Source organism: Lonchura striata, chromosome 11 (assembly GCF_046129695.1).
Source record: "Lonchura striata isolate bLonStr1 chromosome 11, bLonStr1.mat, whole genome shotgun sequence".
Classification (NCBI taxonomy): Eukaryota; Metazoa; Chordata; class Aves; order Passeriformes; family Estrildidae; genus Lonchura; species Lonchura striata.
Genome location: NC_134613.1, coordinates 16,310,828 through 16,330,257, shown reverse-complemented (window position 1 = coordinate 16,330,257; position 19,430 = coordinate 16,310,828). Strand labels below are relative to the sequence as shown.

Genomic DNA, 19,430 nt, shown 5'->3' with positions numbered 1-19,430 from the left:
ACTTCCTCCTCCTCAACCTTTTTTATTCTGTGCACTGACTCACTACTGACTTTGCAGTGAGAAAGACAGTGGGGTTTGTGCATTGCTGGGTTCATATTTCTGAAGGTGCCATCTCATCTTCTTCCAAGGCCTCCATAAAAATCAGGTCTGAGAGCTAAACAGTCTCAGGAAACCCTGCTGAACTTTCTCTCAGGAAAGCCTTACTGCCAGAAAGGATGCTCTGATGGGAACACTGCATTCCCAAGCCAAATTGCCCTTGGGATCACTTCCCCTTCTCTGCCAGCTAATAAAACCCTAATTTTCTCAAAGGGAAGTTCAAGCAGAGTTTTGACTTTGAAAAATAAGTGCCAGCAATTACCTGCTGTTTGATATAGCCAGTTCTATTGATATGCAATATTTAATAGGAAGTGTTTAAATATTATAGTAGCAGCATAAAAACCTGCACCTGACCACAAAGAACAGTGTCCAAATTATTTCTTTGGTATCTATTGAAGGTACAGGTTAAAGAAAGTCTTCCAGAAGTCTGATAGGCTGCCTTGTCACAACTTAAAACTTCTCCTATGAAGTAGTTTCCTGAATGCTGCCCTGGGGTGGGTTTTTTGAATTTTATTTTTATTTTCTTGGTGACCTACTGCACTGGACACCAATTAAAGCATTTGGCAGGTTTCTCATAAATACAACCTTGAAACTGTGGAGCAATCTCCTGGTGAAATGTGGCCAGCCTATGCATATCTGTCCATCAAGTGACCCTGTAGATGCTGTGGTCAGGAAGCAAAGCAGATTTAAGGAATTGGGGGTATCCTCTCCACACCACCCTGGTACACAGCCCTGTCAGTTCACACTGCAGGGACTCCTCTCCACCCCCTTCTATTTCAGGTCTTCTGACAAAGCTAATTATGGCAGCAAGTGACTTGTATCAATGACATTCAGGGAACACAAGCATTTGTGGGCTTGGGAGTTCTTGAGCTTTGCCCTGTCTGCAAATTTTCCTTCTTCCAGTGAAAGTGTAATGGTTTGCTATTTATATATGTTTAGGAAAACTCCTTTGCTATGCATTCACCTTTTCTACTTTACCACCAGTCTTGGATAATTAATAGCCTCAGAGACCTGCTCTGTTACAGGCAGGGACTCCAAAAACTATCTCCCCTTCTGTTATGTTTTTTTTTAAGCTTGAGAAGCAACACTGCTCTTCTAACCCTAAAATCACAGCCTGGGAACTGGATCTAGGTTCTTTGCTACCTCATGAATCACCACACAGGGACTGATTCCTCACTGGAACTTGGAACAGCCTTATAATTCTGGAGCCAGGAGACATCCTAGCTCCCCCACACACCCTGGCCCTGCATATGGCATTGCTGCATTGCTACTGGATATAAAAAGCCTACAGGATCTGTTTCAGTCAGGAAGCAGCTGGGACTGTGACTGCAGATGAGAAGCAGACTCAATTCACTCAAGGAAAATAAGGCCAATAGAAAACGAACATTATTTTCCTGTCTATAATTGCATTTTAAGTGTATAATAAGTAGATGATGGTAACTATGTGCTAAAGGATCCAACTGTTCTTAATTGATTAAAATAGCTTCTGGAGGCTGTTCTGCTGTGGATCTAACACAACATGGTATTACACCACTGCACCAGGAGGAGTCTGTAGTTGGCTTTGTGTCTCTTCTCTGGGTCAGAGGGTTTTCCACAGTTCAGAGAGAATCACTTGGCACTGACAATCACCTGCCTCTGTCCCACTGACCTCAATTGAGGGGCAACTGAAACGTATCAGCACCAAAACCCTGCTGTCTCCCATGCAAGCTGACTCTTGCATGGATAATACAATGTTCAGCTTCTAGAAGTAAGCAGAGATTGGTGGTCAGACATGCTGAGCTGGGGTCATTGTGCCTAGCTGTTCTTTTCTTTATTTCTTTCCCTCTCCCCCAATGGCAAATCTCTAATATAAAACTCTGTGGGGCTTCAGATTGAATGTGTAAATAAAATTCCCCCTTAATAACCCAGAGCAGGCCTGGGAACAAGCACAGGATCAGCCACACTGACAAACTGCAGGGATGGGAGGGGACAGAGGGTTTGGGATGGACAGGTGGAAAAAATCATTTATCCCAGGCCAGCAGTGTGAGGGACCACACCCAGCTCTATCCTGGTAAATATTGCATTGAGTTAAAGAAGCATGGTGAGACAGGAACTGGTTTTCTCCTCTGTTGGAACTTCAGACCTGGGACTGCATCTGTTTCTGAGTTTTATATTTCATATCTCAGAGATGGGGAGAAAAGGTGAGTATTTTTTTTGTAAGATGAGGTAAGAAAATCAAGAATCTCTTCTCTGTGCAAGGAAGATACTAGGAAAAGTAGTTTTCTGTAGGGTCCTAGAATGAAAACATTATTTATCCTACCAAGGCTTTTATTCTCCAGCCAGAGAATGAGGAGTGCAATTCTGAAATGTCTTGAAGTTGGCTGCAGTACAGGTTGTTCAATATTAATTAAAAAAGAAATAACAACAGCATAATCATTATGGCCAGCCCAGTGTTTTATTCCACCTTCTTTAAATAGATGAAATAAATCACTGACTTAATAAATATTTTCCATGAAGTAGCATGGCAACTTCTCCAGTTCACTGGCAGGTGTGCAGGCAGCAGAGTCCTGGCAGAACCTGAACACTCACATTTGAAAGGCAGCATCCCTGGACCTTGGCTTTAATTGCAGAATATTAAATCACACAACCCATCTTGCCCTAGGCTCTGTGTCTCATCTGTGTCTTATGTTAACCTGTTGTCAAAATAAATTTGATTTGCAAATATACAAGAGCTGGGCTGATACTTTAATTTCAGATCACTTATCTGAATGCAGTTTTCATGTAAGGATTTAAGCACATGCCTGGTTTTAAAGAGATACTGAAGGCAGACCTGAGAATAAAGCAGTGAGGACAGCATATGTAATTGCATTTAGGTTCCTCATTTCTTGTAGACTTGCTTAACACTTCACAGATTCCCTGAATGCTCTGAGCTGGAGGGGACCATGAGGATTATTGAGTCTGGCTCTGAGTAAAGGGTCCACATGGGGATTGAGCCCACAGCCTTGGTCTCATCAGCACCCTGCTCAAGCCAACTGAGCTAAGAGCTGAATGAGAACAGGGGTTTCTAGGAAGAATTCAAGAACAAATTTATTCCTATGCCTTTGACATTTCACCTAAGTCCAGCTAATACTGTCAGATTTAAGGTAAGTGCTTGGCTTGCTGGATGGCACCTGGAATTGCCTGCACATTGCTCTGTACTGGACATGGCATTTCTCCAAGACTCCACCTTTATTACTGAATGTTAAGGCAGAAAATTGAAGCATTGATAATTAAAGTAGGCAGGAACTTTTCAACTTTAAAAATTAATGCATTTATCTGGAATCCTCCCTGGAATTCAGATGTTTTCCTCATATCTCAAGAAACAGTAACCATCTCTTTCCTGCAGGTTAATGTGTATGAATTAATTTTAATCCATGTGATAAATGATATAAGATTGAGCTGAAAAAAATACCATAAATCTGTGCATATTATTTTTTAAAAGGCTCAAAATAACTTGGATATGAATACAAAGCCTTTGACATCATGGGTGCTTCAGACTAGCATCCACACAGCTGCTAAAATGGAAGTTTGTCATCCCAAGCATTAAATGGAAGGAAGGCCATAAAAATTAATTAAACAAATATATAGGTAACCTGACCTAAAAACTCAAATCATGTTATTAGAAACTCAAATCAATGGGTATTTGTCTTGCAGGGCAAAACCATTACTGCTTACAGAAACATTAAAGAACTATGGACTTGGAACAAGTAGATAAAAATCTATTTTGGAAGGCTTTTCTTCCTAGCACAGGGTATTTTTAAGAGCATTTAATTGCACGTTTTAATTTTGGAACTGAATGGTAAATCCCACACCACATTGACTGAGACCACAGCCTCACATAACCCCTGCAGCAGCATTTGCCCTGAGAACAGCAGATTTGTCAATGCTTGACTTGGTTAATATGAAAGCAAGAGTTCTTAGAGAATTCCCTGTGAGAAGTCATTGGCCAGGGTTGTAACAAGCTCCATTTCAAGTTTCAAACTGCAGTGATGTTAGCAGATGCCAAAAGCAGCCTTGGCCCCTGGGATGTGCTGCAGTGCATGAACAGCAGTTCTGTCACTGTCAGAATGTTTCCCAGACCTCTGGGAAGCATCCCCTGCATACCTGGAGTTCCACAGTCTTACCTGGGAGACATGCAGGAAATAACACCAACACATGCTCATTTTTAGCCTTTTTTGCATCTTGGTAGAGAGGTTTTTGCCAGCTCCAGCCGTGTTAGGCTCACATCTGCAGCCTCTCTGAGCCCTTTCCGAGAACGGCCGCGGGCATCTCCAGGCCGCTGGCGGGGCTGAGGCGCTCATGGCGCTGCTCTTCGTGCCACAGCCTGCCCTCAGCTTTTTGTACCTCACAGGACACAACACTGGCAACTGCAGCTAGATGTTTCAAGTGCTAATCTTTACAGAAGAAAAGCTATTTAGCTTTCCGATTTATTTGCTTATAGCCTACGTGTTGCCAGGCTCTAATTGTAGGTAAAGTTCACCAAATGCTGGACTTGGTGACAATAATATAATCTGGGAGTGTTTGAGCAGTGACTGGGAATTAAACTTCTCCCTGGTTGATGTGATTCAGCTGTAGATAAATAAGCACTATGTGCTTTGGTACATTCCCTGTGCATTCTGCTTCAGTGGTTCACTTCCTCTTGTTTTGATTTATTCTTCTTTTTCCAGCATAAACTTAACATAAGACAGAGCTGTGAAAACTTGATAACCTTAAGGAATTATTCGGGACACAGTGATCTAGGCATAATTCTCTGCTCCTTTATCCCCATGAACAACAAGGACCATAAATCACCTTCCATCTGCTTTGGTGTGCAGTGGCACTCAGGAAATGCTATGCAGAGCTCTCCATCATGCAGATCTAGGCTGGGACCTTGTGGTCACTGAAGTCTGACTTCCAAACAGCAAGTAAAGAAAACCATAAGACTAAATCTTGATTGATTCCTCATTCCTTTCCTTTTTTTTTTTTTTTTGTTGTTTTTTGGGATTTGTTTTTGGGTTTTTTTGTTTGGTTTTTTTGGGGTTTTTTGTGTTGGTTTTTTTTGGTTTTATTTGTTTAGGGGAAGAGCTTTGTTTGTTTGGGGGTTTTTTTGTTAGTTTATTTTGTTTGGTTTGGTTTTTCGGGTTTTTTTGGGGTGGGGTTTTTTTGGTTTGTTGGGGTGTTTTTGTGAATAGAAAAGAAATAATCAAACTAAATCACACAAAACAATGCATGCAGAAGCTACAGCATCTATATATTGCTCTACCTTTACCTTAAAAATATCCTTTTCCTCATTTGACAATCACTGAACTTGGTGAATTTTATGAAACCTGTTTTAAAATATGGAAGAATTGAACTGTGTATAACGGCAGCTTTATTTTGAGAGGGGGTGGGTGGGTGGAGTGTAGTTTTTAAGAGGAAAACTTCTTTTTAGGTGCTTTACTCCAGATACCAAAAGTGATTCTCCACTCAGTCTGACAATGTGCACTCAGGAACTTTACACTACAAACTGTAATATTCAGTGGTTAAGGCAGCAAATTATGTGAGCAGGGTGTTTTACTGCTGTGATTTGAACACCTTGGAAATGCTGAGGCATATTAAAATATTTTGAAGGCATTTAATGAATAATAAATGTATTTATTATTGCTATGCCACTCAAGCAGGGAAAACAGCATCAGCTTACATGAAAATAAGTCGACAACTGCTCTGCAGCAAACAGAAGTTGATCATACACAAATCTTTGCTGTGGCTAGAATTATTTTCTTGAATGCCTTTTACACATCATTACTTCCTTTTTGCAAAGGGGAATTATGGTTTTCCCTCTTTGCATGCACTTGCACTTCCTCGTCTTTTTTAGTTCCAGCAACTGGAAACTATTTCTTCCTTCTCCTTTTTTGTAACCTGGTGAAAAAGTGCTTTTATTCCTTCACAAATTCCTTTTCTAAACAGTAGCCAGCAAGGACTTTACGGGGCAGTGATTTTCACAGCACCCTTTCAGCGTCCCCAGAGCTGTTCTGCTGTACAAGCAAATGCAGAGTTTTTTTGAGAAGGATTGGAAGCAAATGACTTTGGATTTTCTGCTCTGTATTCACACCAGTGTTTTAAGCACAGCTTCTCAGAAAGTTACGGAGATCTAAAAAATATCTAAAAGAAAGAGGTATATAGAATCATCTTTGCTATTTTGATGTGATTATTATTCATTCAAAGACATTCTTGCCTGCTAAATGTATTTTTACAAGACCTTCAGCAGTTATTTAGCACCCTGGATGTTAATTTTTTTTATGGGCCCAATAAGCAACATGTTAATGCAAGTTTATGTTAGCAAGAGTTCCGTGGGGAAAAAAAAAAGAAAGTGCTAATACCATGATAAGAAACTGTAAGAACAGAAATCAGAAAATTTTGCTGAGCAAATCTGTTTAGAAATAGAATTCATCCTTTCATATAAAGAGGGAGGAAACTCTTTAAGATAACCTTAAAAAGAGATCAAGTGGGGAAAAAATGCAGTAGTTAGCCCATGTTATGTGATAAAAGTGAAACATTGTAGAAACTTGATTGTTCCTCTCCTTTTTACTCTGACATAAATTGCAGTTAGAGCATTTACTGATTATTATTCATGATAATACAAATATGGGAAAGAATATAGTAAGTACTGGACCAGATCCCACTTTCCTTACCTCACATGTTTGATCTTCTAATTTTATTCCTTATTTTAAAATTCTCTTTGATTTGGCTTTCAAGGTGAGGAATATTCTTGATAGCAGCAGTGACATGGCAGAGCAGCAGGACTGGCACAGCCATCTGAACCTTTTTTGGAGCTGCTCCTGCTTTCTTCTCCCTCTTAACATTTTGCAAAACTCCATTCTTTTAGAGAGTAATGCTTTAATAATGGAGGAAAAACAGAGGTTTAAAATAGACTGTTGTTTGTTGCTATGAAGTAAGGTGGGAGATTAAATAATAGATCATATACAAGAAAGGTTGAAAATTAGTCTAATCACTCAAAAATTCTGAAGGAATAGCTATTCTTATTTTCCCCTGCTGGTTACTCCTCTGTTTTATGGTTTAAACTGCTTTAAAAAATGCTGACTTTCTCTATGCCATAGAACTTCGAAATATTTCAGACAAGTGCTATTGGGCAGTTGTGTAATAAAATTACTGTCTGCTTGCAATCATATATTCTGTTGCTGTCCAAAGATCATCTTCTCTCAGGGCACCCACAGAATTTAATAGAGATGGGGGAGAAATTTTTCTTTTCCTGATCAGACTTATCACATTTCCCAGACAGTCAATGGGTGAGACACTTTGTTGGATCATATGGTGAAGAGGGGAAAAAGCAAGGAAAATGTCCTAGCGAAGAAGGTTTGTTTGATACTTTGATACTGGTTTGGTGCTTTAGAATTATTCCTTCCACAAGCCACTTCCTCCCTGAAGAACTGAGCACCTTGGTGCTGCTCTAGCTCTGGGTGAGGCAGTCCTGGTTTTCTTGCAGGAAACAGATTTGAGGTACTGTATCTGCTGTGCTGGTTATGGAGCAGGAGCTTTCTCAGAGGAACAGAGCTGGCAGAGCTCTTTGAGAGGTTCCCAGAGCTCCTCTGCCTCTGCTCCCCCCATCCCTGAGCAGGGTGGCCTGGAATCCCCTGCTCTGTGATTTTTGAGCTAGGGTTTTGTACCACCACACACCTTTCACTTGGAGAAGATGCTTTCAGCTGATGCTGAGCCCTTTGAGGAGCTCTGTGTGCCCCCAGACAAGGTCACTGGGCCCATCTCAAATCCTGCCACTTCGCTCCCCTGGATGTGCTCAGACTCTCGGTTCCTCCTGACACAGTTCCTGTGCTTGCCCCTGATTAAAATCCATTATTATCTCCTTAGAACAGACCTAACCATGGTGCAAACTATTCTGCATATCATTAACTTTCTGTGAGCAGATGTAACTTGCAAATGTAGGAAGAAAGATGTTGCAGGAAACTTCTGGGGTTTTTTTTAAGAATGAATAAAAAGTAGGTGAGGCAGCACAGATTCCTGTTTTCACTGTTTTTCTCTCTTTGTGGGTGACTTGTTCCATTGCTTCCTGTTATGTTTACTAATGTGTAGCTTAAATTCTCAGTTAATCTACCTCTCAATTCAGCCAAAGGTTTTAATGTAGGAACACAAGGAGATTACAGGAACAAATTGTCAGGAGAAAAGAAAGCTAAAGACAACGGTTCTGATCTCTAAGCAAATAAGGAAGCAAGACTTTCTTTACACAGAGTATCCCATTCTTACCAAATCCAACAGAAAAAATTCTGCTAGACAGCCAGTGTTATTTCCTTCTCTGCTATTAATTTTAAAAATGCTGCAGGCATGAACATTTTGCAGATACTTGCTTTAAGATACAAATAGTTGTCCAAATGCAAATAGGAAAATACATTTTTTTTCCTGAGAGATGGAAAATCACTTGGAAAATTCTTCTGCACTGTGTCCAAAATATCAGCAAAGCATTTGTGCACTTCAGTGTCCCAAGGAAACGTTCTGAGAATGATGCCAACCATCATTGATTTCCATTTCAGAAAGATTCCTTTCAGAAAGTGTTTTGGTTTGAACAACCAAAAGCAGGCATAGATTATTTATTTTATCAACATTCTCATGCTCATTCTCTGACAACTATCAGCATAAAAGCTTTATCTTTGGTGGGTGGGTAGTAGCGAATGCAGGAAACCACAGGTTAGTACAAAAAGGATTTATTCTGCATTTGTGTGTTTTCTGACAGTGTCTAGCACTCCCCTGCCCACCCAGGCTGTCACTTCAGCACCACTTCAGCCCTACACCTGAGCAGGGTGGGCTTCAAGACCACGACAAGTTCAGCTGGCTCAGAGTTAGACCTGGGATTACCCCTTTGTGACATTAAAATGCCAATAATGTATGCACCAACCTTGCCAAATCTCTCTCTGTCCTCTGCTTAGAAAGCGTTGACTCCACAAAACCTTCTTTTAGGTGCCAAATTCATTTATTTCAATTCCTGTGCTGGAGTCAGCTTCCAAACAGGCTCCACAGCAGTTTGCTACAGCTCCTGCTTCCAGCTGGCCAAGCTTTGAAGTGCACTAGGAAGGCTCACACGTTCCTGAAGATGAAAGGTTTTACTCTTTACTTCATTCACCTGAAGAAATGGCTTCCAAAGCTCTGCTAAAGCCATTTTCAGCAAGGTCCATGTTGATGTGTTTCTGTTATTACTGTGGCACAGTACATAATATGGCCATAACTGCAGATGGGGTAGGGAACTTCAATGAAAAGTATTACTTCCAGTGTGGTAGGGTTATTATTTGGTTTCCAAGACAGCAAGAAACTAAGGTCATTCATCTTTAGAAGTTACCTCTTGTCAGCCAAGACAGAGTAATACACTGCCTATGAGCTCTAGACCATCTCAGAAAACCAAATAAATTTAAATCACTAAATCAGAGTTCATAACAAACCTCAGCCTAGGTTGGTTGCTCCTGTGGTTCTCCTACACAACCAGTCTGCCCCTTTCAGTGTTAAACTATAACTCCTGTGAATTTTAACCGAGAATAATTCAAGGTGGCACTCTGCTGCCAAGCTGCCCAATGAAGTCACTGGAGCACACAGAAATGGTTTTGAGGGGAGCAGGCTTACAAACACACTTAAACTTTGAATATATGGGGCCAAGTTGCTATGACAGCAATGGTAAGTGCAGGGCAAAGGGTGAGACTGATCTCTTGTATTTGCAATGTGTAGGCTGAGAAGTTTCACCTACCACACATGCAGCATGTCCAGACATTTGAAATCCAGGCAAGCACCACAGAAGAGTTTATTCCACAATCAGTAGAAGGACACTTGAATGATAACCACAAGGGAAAAAAAGCCCAGAAGTCAGCTGAGGTGTTTTCTTACGGATGGTGACTAATTAAATGTCACATGAAAGCATAGCATGACTTTTAAAGCAAGATCCCAGGTGCAGGGGAACCAGAAAGATCTTCTGTAGAGTCAGGCAGCACATTTAGCTCCATCTCTGCTGTATTTAATCTGTGCCCACAGGCAGGGGCAGGGAGCAGTGCTTGTAAGGTGTTATTCCTTCAGGTCTACAGGCTCAGAGAAGGAAACTCAGAGTGTTAAAAACAAAAAAGAGAATAGAAAAGCTCTGAGCTTCTTTTGTTTCATGAGCAACTTAGTATATTGTCTTCATAACACAGACAAACACTGCAAAAACCTTGTGTTATTTGTGGGCTCCAGTGGCTCTCAAGTCCCTCTTAGCTGCCCTTTTTAGTGAGCAGCTGGTGGAAACCCCAAAATGAGCCCTAAGGTTTACATCTCTTTGTGTGTGTACTTGTACACAATTATAAATTAAATGTCCTCTCTGTATTTTACCCCTACTCAACCTCTTACAGACAGTGATGGTTACTGTGCAGCCACTGCTTCCTAACAGCTCGAGAGTGTCCTTTTAAGTCAATCCCAGTGTCACAGGCTAGTTTTGGAGACAAATACTGATGTCAGCAACCCTGACAGGTTGCTGTACAAGTCTGTCCAGCAGCTTGAAATGAAGCAGCACATGAACATACCCCTTCCTTGGCTGTTTGCTGAAATGTTCAGCTGCTTCGTCAAGAGAGACAGGTGTACCCAGCTGGGACCTGCTGCTTTTGCTCTCACATTAGAGACAGAAAATGCCTAGCACTAAATATTGCTTGAGGAAACTTACTGTGGAATATATTCTTCTTGCATTTCCTTTCCAGATTTTGATTTATTTGGTTGTTTTTTTTTTTGTTTTTGTTTTGCTTCTTTCAGAGAATCTGCTTGACTTGTATGCACTTATTATTTCTCACCAAAATCTCGGTTTTACAAGGATTATATGAAGGAAATGCTTTAAATATAAAAAAAGAGACTCATTCCCTTGCTGGTTTTCTCTACATTTTGTGACCTAAGTGTGTCCAAAAGGCTTTCTAAATCAAATCCCAAGCTATGGAGTATTATACAAAACACCCTCCTCAGCTGCAGTATTTCTTCATAAGAAAAATTACTCCATCTACTTTAATTCTGTCTGTAACCAAATTTTATTTGTGCCTGTATTGTGCTTTCATTCCTCTTCTAAAATATTATTTCCTTTGTTTCGTACATAATTTAAGTCAAGACAATATTAGAAAACAAGAGGAAGGAACAAAACTTTATTGTCTATAACAGCCCAGCTGTGAATGTTTCATGTGTGTGGCAAATAAAGGCCCTGAGGAAAAGCTGGGGTGTTTGCCCAGGAGGGGCTGCTCACCATGGCCAGGGTTTGCAAGGTCACGAGCTCCTGCACTTCTTTTTTTCTGCATCATAAACATCACCAAAAATACTCCCAATATACCTCCCAGAGAAGTCTTTTAGGTTCTGATGCAGAGTCAGTGGGAGTCTCCTCACTGCCTTCCTTGGATATGGGAGCAAAACCCAAAGCAGAAGGCAGCTGGGGAAAACCTCCTTCACAGATGCAATTCTGAGTTTGTTTGGGTTTTTTTTCCCTTGCCGTTACCAACCTGTTCCCATTCTCCAGGCAATTCTTAAAAGAGCTCATTACTAAGATGTGGCAGAAGGAAAATGATATGAAGTGAAAGCAGGTGTTGCCAAAGAGCAGAATCTGCATCTTCCCAGAGAATACCCAGAGTGAGCATGGAGATGGGAACTGTCAGTGCTGTAATGGTGTGACAGTCTCTGAATGGGAGAGAATATAATGCAACTTCAGTGTGCTGACCAAATATAGCACATGAAAAGAGTAAGGAGAGATATTTCTGAATACTTTTACAGCTGAACAAGAATTGGATCAGCTTTACTTGGGTATTTCCTTTCTGGCTGCCTTTTGCTTGCAACTTGCAAAACTGCAGTGCTGATACAGTGAACTCAGAGGCAGAGTGTAATCCAGAAAACACCATTTTCTTGGGGTTTACTGATGCAGATGGTAGAAAATCTCTCAATTTCTCTTTCTGGGAAGCATTTCTACTGGCTGTAAGACACAAAGATGGCCATGTAATGTTGTGAAAAATAAAAACAAAGCAGAAGCAAGTAATGTTTTGTAAAGTTGTGATTCTCAATATAGGGATTACCTAAATTTTAACCTTGTGTGATTTTCATATGTGGTGATGCTTTTGAAGCTCTGCTGAAGTTACTGTGCAAGGATATAAAATTCTTTATTTTAAAATGCTCTCATGTGCTTGAAGATGAAAGCTTTGAAACATAAGTCCTTAAGAATACCCCAAAATGGAAGACAAAATGAATGCAATGTTTATTTTTTCAGAGTTCAGTCCTTTTGGTTTTGTTACTTTAAGTTTCTAATAATGGGAGACACTTTCCTGACAAGATCTTACTGACAAAAATTGGCTCCCTCTGTGTTGGTAGCTGAGGTTTCCTCTGCTTTTCATTCCCACCATTTTTCATAGTATCTGAGGAGGCTTTTGGCTCATGGCTGTCACCAGGCTTTTTAAGAATAATTTCCCTGGAAGTGTTCTAGGAGAGGCTGGATGAAGTTCTGAGCATCCTGGTCTAGTGAAGATTCCTTGCCCATAGCAGGGAGTTGGAATGGGATGAGCTTTCAAGCCCCTTCCAACCCAAAGCACTCTGTGATTCTAGAATTGATCTCCTCCCAGCTGAATTATGCTCAGACTGAGGGCTGAATTCTAAACTAAACTGGTGAAAATCCAAAACAATTCCACAGCATATGGTGTGATATGGTTATTTGGTAAGAAGTCATAGATATATTGGTGATGCTGACAGAGAGAATGGGAGCTTGAATTTGAATATGGAAACAAAATTGGATGGGTGACATCAGCTGCCTTGGACCAGTTTATAAGACAAACTAAATGTGTGAAGCAGTAAATTCTCTAGTAATCATGAAATCAATCAGATGGGGCAGGGAGAGAAATGGAAGGCTTTTCCACCAGGTAGTTTAGATTTGCTTGGGCATGTGATTCTTTACAACCATCAGCACTGATTGAAAGTCTAAAGCAAAGCCTTGAAGGAAAACCTGTGATTTATGATAAAAAGAAATAAATCATGCCCTGTTTCCAGCAGAAGAAATGTGAGCATCTGTGTTTTCAGCAACCTTCTGTCTCATTTCCTCATCTTTCCCTCTGAACAAAGTCCTGACTGACACTGGGGGATACAATGCTCCTCCTGTCTAGGAATCTCTCTGGCTGACTACTATGAATTCTGAGTGTCAGAATAGGATCCCCAGAGGCTTAGTCTCCCCAGGGCTGGATGAAATACATTTGAAACTCAAATGCTAAAATAATGCTGGGAAGAGGTGTGTGTCTCTGCAGCCATCATTCAGGCAAACCCTTGTTTAGTCCATACACTCTTTCCTTTGTATTTCTGTCCAAGAGAAAAGAAAAGTTCATTAAAGGTTCCATGAACTCGTGAAGATGCAGAGCTGAGCACATGGCATTTGGAGTTTCTTCCAGATGTTTCAGTGAAAATCAGATGCTGATTTGCAGTTTGTTGCTCATGACTATGTTTGTTAGAATACAGATTTCCACAGCCTCCTTTTAAAGTTCAATGTCCTGAATTATCCTCCAAAAAGCCAAATGCCAGAATTCTTGCCTAAAGCTTTAAGGAATAGATGCAGAAGGTGACAGAATTGTGGGCCAGCTCTTCTGCACTTTCTGAAGGTCACCCTGCCTTACCAGGTGCACTTTGAAGATACTTTGCCAAACATAGCGTGTGATCTTTCTAATTCTGCATGGTTTTTGTGTGCATATGTACACCTTTTGAATAGCACTTGGGAAAGGCAGATACATCACTTTTGCTCCTATTTTAAATGACAGCTCAGGCTGCAGGCTTTAGGAAGTACTCAATCTAAGTCCTTTAATCCTCCTTGAATGCTACTGCACTGCTGCTTTACTCACAGTAGGTTCTGGGGTTTGTGTGGGTGTGAAAAGTGAGGAAAGTCACTGTGGCAAATGAAGGATCCTAAACTGTAGCTATTACAACGTATTAAGTAATTGCCCTTGGAAAGAAGTGATAGTGGAAAATAATAGCATATTAATTTTGTTGTTGAAAATGGACTGTCTAGGCATATATCTAAAAATCCCAGTTAAATTCAATCTTGATGCTCACAGCAGATCAGTATAATGAAGATTCTAAGAGATTTTCTTTCATACATATGAATAAAATAATTACTATGCAGCATATCTAAGTAGTTGATGCCATCAAAAAGCCTACCCTTGAAAAACAAGAAAGGAAGAAAATGTCCTTCCTTTTGTAGTCAGAAAGTATTGACTATGTATGTGGCACATTTTGGAAGTCACTAGCTGTAAGATGTATTTCTTTATAAACATGACAGTTCTACTAAACATGGTACAAAAATTCCCTGCTCTTGTACAAACACAGCTAAACTTATCTTTTTGATAACGTGCTGAATGTCATTTCTTTTAATGTGACGTGTCTGTGCCATTGCGTCCTGGTGCAACAATAACACACACTTCCACTGGGCTTTGAAATTATGCAGCACGTTTATCCACCCACTGGATATTCTTTTATCCAGTTTTGTACTGGAAGTTTTGCCTCTGTTACTTAAATGGCAGTAGTATTTCTTACTGTCAGGGAAATCTGTCCATGCCTCTACACATCAAAATGGGTAGAAATACAGTGATGCAAATTAAAGTAGTTCAGGCGACTACAAATGCTGAGCAGCTACTCTTCATTAATTAAATTGACTTGCAGCTCATTACTGGCAATGTAGGACAAAATTAGTAAACTTCCCTTTGTGTGTTTCTCTCTCAGGTTGCAATGCAATAAAGTGAACTTGACTTCTGAGGCAAGGCTCCTGCCAGGGTTGCTTACAGAAATGATGAGGTAAAAACATAATGTTTACTAATATGCTTATTCTAGGCTGGGAAATTAGATTTTATACCTAATGTTCTCCATTTTACACTTGACATGAACAATAATATTTGGCAAATAATTCTGAGGTTCCAGTTCAGGAAACACATTTTGATTAAAGACTCAGAATTGCATGAAAGCATAAAACCAGACATAATCTTCCATTTTGTCTTGTGATTCTCATTATGAATCCAGCGACTTTCCAACATCCAACTCCTTCTTTGCATTTCTTTCCCTCCCCTGTTTTGTACCTCAGAGGAAATAATTTGAAAACAATAGCTTGTTAAATTACTGGAGTCAGTTTACCTGAAAATATCTGATGATAATGTCATCAAAACTGTGTGTTCTGAGCACATTTTAGTTACAGGCAAAATCCCTGCTCTTTCCCCATGACAGAAATACTAACACCAGCTTTAAAATGCTCAGTCAGAGATCTCATATAATAAATTCACATATTTTCCAAGTTTGTTACTGGCTTTGCTGGAAATCTAGATGGGGAAAACAGGAGCAGATGAGGCACACATGGATTGTGAACCTGTGACTGGAAAAATTGCACTGCTCTTGGGTTCAGATCCTTAAATGACAGCAACTATAGCACCTATCAGAGGCTCATAAACAGAAGGGGAGAAGTAGGGGTTGGAGAGAAAGGGAGGAGGGCAGCAGATCAGATTCAGATGTGATCCACCCTCCTTGTAGATTTGTCCATCTTCAAAGTTGTACTACTAATGAAGACTAATCATCACTTATTAATTTTGCATTATCTTAGCAATTGCAACTCAATAACAGCATATGTCACAAGGCTTCTCTTAGATGAAAAGGAGAAAATTCTCTTGACTGCAGTGCCAGAGGAAATATCTCTTTTCTGCACCTGAGCATTAATCTCATGGAAAAAACTCCAAGACACGCATGTTGCACGGGAGTGAAAAGGTGCCATAACTTCCAGGATAATTTTTTGGTCTTATCAGCTATGCCTGGGACTAAACATTACACACATCATCAGCAGCATCTCTGCAAAAACTCTTTTAAAAGAATCTGAACTTTATTTGCCTAATTTTTGAGAATTATCCCTTCAAATTAGTGACGCTACAAATTTTGCTCAAAACTAAAATGACAGCTTTATCAGAGGAATATTTCTTTCTTCATTATGTGAATATTTTACAAGAACTAAACAAACCCCAACTTACAAACAAATATTGAGTGGGAAAACCAAAGAATAGTTTCATTAGTGCTCCTTTACAAGAGACCAATGGCTATTTATTATTGACATTTGACTGAGCAGCAAAAACAGAATCCCGAACTTTCAGCGGTTGCATGTACTGCTCTCTTAAAAAATTTTGCAAACATTGCCTTCGAGAGCTAAACATGCCTGAAGCCCAAAATGGCAGTGAGGCTGAAGGCAGGCAGTTATCCTAAAGCCAGGACTCATAAGTCACTGAGGAAGCTGTACCAAGAAAGCAGAGGCATGAAGCTTGGTATTAGTTTCTAAGTAACAGAATAAAAACTATATGGTTAAATTTGCTTTAAATGCTGCACAGATCTTTCCAAAGGCTTGCAATTACTGCCCAAATGCTAATTTTGCAAACACTTTCAAACTATGTAAAAATCCTTCATCATATAAAGCAAACTTTAACTTATGCTTTCTCTCCTACTCAGTACAAACGGAAAGCTGATGCTGCAGAGTACAGAAACAGAACATCAGAATCTGAAGAAAGCCACAGCTATGCTATGATAAAGTACTGCTTACAAACATTTATCTACCAAAAAAGCATCTGCAATTCAGAGACCACAGTGAAGAATTTACCACAAACTAGAAATTAGCCATATCTGCTGAAGTGAAAGTATTACCCATCATCACTCATTCACATAGTTTCAATCTACAATTCACCATTACCCAAAGGCACAGCCCCTGTAAATCCAGCATCAGAGTACCTAGTACTAGTACAGAAAATAGTTTGCACCCAAGCACAGGAAACATGCTGCAGGATGAAGGAGAACACAAATGCCTGCTGACATTAAGTTATTAAGCCCCCCTCTGTTCAAACCCCGTCCAACATGAGCACAGAAAGCCCCCCCAGAGCCAGCACAGGACATACAGCAAGCACCCCCTGCAACACCCGCACAAAAAAACCAGCCCACAGTCCCTGGCACTGCAACCCCACTCCATCCCTCCACTTCCTTCAGCAACACCACCAAAAATCGCGCAGCGCTGCCGCTGCTCCGGGCTGGAGCTGGTGTCTCTCCGGCAGCAGCTGCACGGCTCCAGCTCGGGGCGAGCGGTGCCTGCTGCAATACCCCAGCACTTACTGCATTGCTCTTCAGCGGCGGGGGCTGCTCTCCCCGGGCACACATGGCTCGCCCAGCCCAGGGCTCGCTGCTCGGCACAGTTCAGCTCCAAAGTCTCTGCATGTGCAGGGAATTGCCCGTGCTCCGTGCTGGGGGTTTCTGGCTGCAGTGGCTGCTCACCCTATCCATTGCCTCTGGTGGATGCTAAGTAAGCAATCCCCTGGGTCTTCATAAGGAAAGGATGAAGAGTCACAGCTTTGGAGAGCAGATAAGGTGTTCTGCCGAGAGCCTCTGTGCTTCCATGGCATTTTAAAGGCAAAGGGGCTGGGGATGCTTCATCTTGCTTTACAGGTCTGTATCCTGCAAGTTGTCGTATTCTGCAATTTACAGTGGAATTCTCAGCCAAACACTAATTTATTTGTTTCAGAGAGAGCTCAGTTTAACAATAGAAATTCAAGCCAATGCAATTGTAAATGTTGAGGAATGCACTCTGTCAATTGAACTAAATCTTCTGCTTTTCAGAAGTACAAGTGAAGGGGAGGGGTTTCCTAGCTCTGAAATGTGCTGTACCAGCCCTGCTGGATACAGTCAAGAAGTAGTAGCCTAAAACTTCATGGATTAACATCTCAGATTAACAGGCTCCAAGCATGGCTCAAGTCTACAAGGAGGGACTGTCACCTTTGTCCTCTGTCTGCAGAGCCTCTGTCACTTATGGGGGCTCCTCCATGCAGATGGGGCAAAATTAATGAGCAGTAATAATAGAAAAGCAGAATGACCAGGAGCCACAGTGCCACTAATTTCTCGTTAGGGACCCTAATTTTTCCTGTACTGTACTGAGATGTTTTGCTCCGTGCCTTTGGGAAGCTGTGGGGGAATTGCACTCGCTTTCCCCATAACCAGCTGGAGTGAGCAGATTTGTGAAGCTGAACCACTGCCTGCTCCAACCCTGACCTTCAAAGGGGCTCTCAGGAGAAAAGCCCCATTTTGGGGCTGTGTTTACCTGTTACCCAAGCATCCTGCAAATGCTAATTGTGCCTAACCATGTGTGGCAAATCTGTGAAAACAAATACATTGCAGTCCTGCGGGCAAAAATTGGGATATATTTCCACATAGGTACCCTCAATAGATAACACAGCAATCATTAATAAACATTTTCTAAGACCAGGTGCTGTGTAAGGTGTTGATTCACTCATCCCCCAGGGCTCTTGGACAGGGGAGATTTTCTCTGCCACTGATGGGGGCATTAAGATATCAGAAGAGCAGCAGCTTTTTGTTGGTGAGGGAAGGTTTTGACCCCCTTAGCAAAGGATTTGAGTATCCCCAGGGGCTGATTGTCCTTTCAGATAGCACAGGGAAATCCCAGCAACCAAAACAGTGTGGCTAATAAATTTTTCAGGATTATTAATTGGATTCTTTAGCAAAAGGTCAGTCAAGGACAGGCATCTAGAAAGAACCCATTTCCCCTTGGAAAAGTGTTTTATTAGCTAGACTTCAGTTTCTTCTGGAATTCCTACATAAATGCAGGTTTCTATGATACCTGTCAGCATCATTGGTCCTGTACCTATTGTTTTCTGTGCTATAATTTCTGCCTGTGAAAATGCCAAAAATACTCAGTCTTCCTGGCTGACAGATGTTGCTGGGAAGGTGCTGCTTTACACTTTCACAAAAATAACACCCAGGAGGAAAGGGGAAACCAGCACATATCAGTGTCAGCACCAGTGGATTCCTATGAAATGAGAAGACAATTCTATAATAGCAAAACTGACTTTTTTTCTCACTCTTGTTCTCACAACTGTGTTTAGCACCTCAAGGTAACAAATTTGTTGAGTCATAGAAAGCAAAAACCAACAAAGCTGCCTTGAATGTTAAGTTTGTTTTGTATAGTAATTATGTATTATGTGTGTGTCTTTACTTTTAAAATGCAGACAAGGCACAGTTCCTGTCCCAGGGAGTGTCCGGTCAAGTCAGATGAAATGATGCAGATGTAACAAGCAGGATTGCCAGGTGACAGCCTTGTTGTAAGCAAAGCAGGAAAACCTGGATGGATCTGGGAGCTGCAGTATTGGTAGCAGAAAAAATTAACTCACACTGAAGGTTCTCAGCCTTTATAGGACCCTGTAGAAAGGTGTTCCAATATTTCTCCTGCCTCACCCTCTTGGAGTATATTGATCCTTCAAGTAAGTCCATTTATTTCCCTTGGTTGGGGATAAGATATAATGGATTTCTTT

At 40.9% G+C, this 19,430-nt stretch overlaps 1 protein-coding gene and 1 long non-coding RNA gene across 2 annotated transcripts in view; one reads left to right on the top strand and one right to left on the bottom strand.

Moving 5' to 3' along the window:
- Positions 1-17,710, bottom strand: part of CTXND1 (cortexin domain containing 1) — a 35,028-nt gene extending 17,318 nt beyond the window's left edge. The window contains exon 1 of the mRNA XM_031505805.2: positions 17,224-17,710. The gene's annotated coding sequence lies outside the window, so the exon portion shown is untranslated. The remainder of the gene's footprint in view (positions 1-17,223) is intronic.
- LOC110474289 (uncharacterized) lies at positions 4,938-19,291 on the top strand. The gene is made up of 3 exons (XR_002466055.1): positions 4,938-5,018; positions 14,821-14,892; positions 19,128-19,291. It is a non-coding gene; the product is annotated as an uncharacterized LOC110474289 (long non-coding RNA).
- The last annotated feature ends 139 nt before the right edge of the window (positions 19,292-19,430 follow it).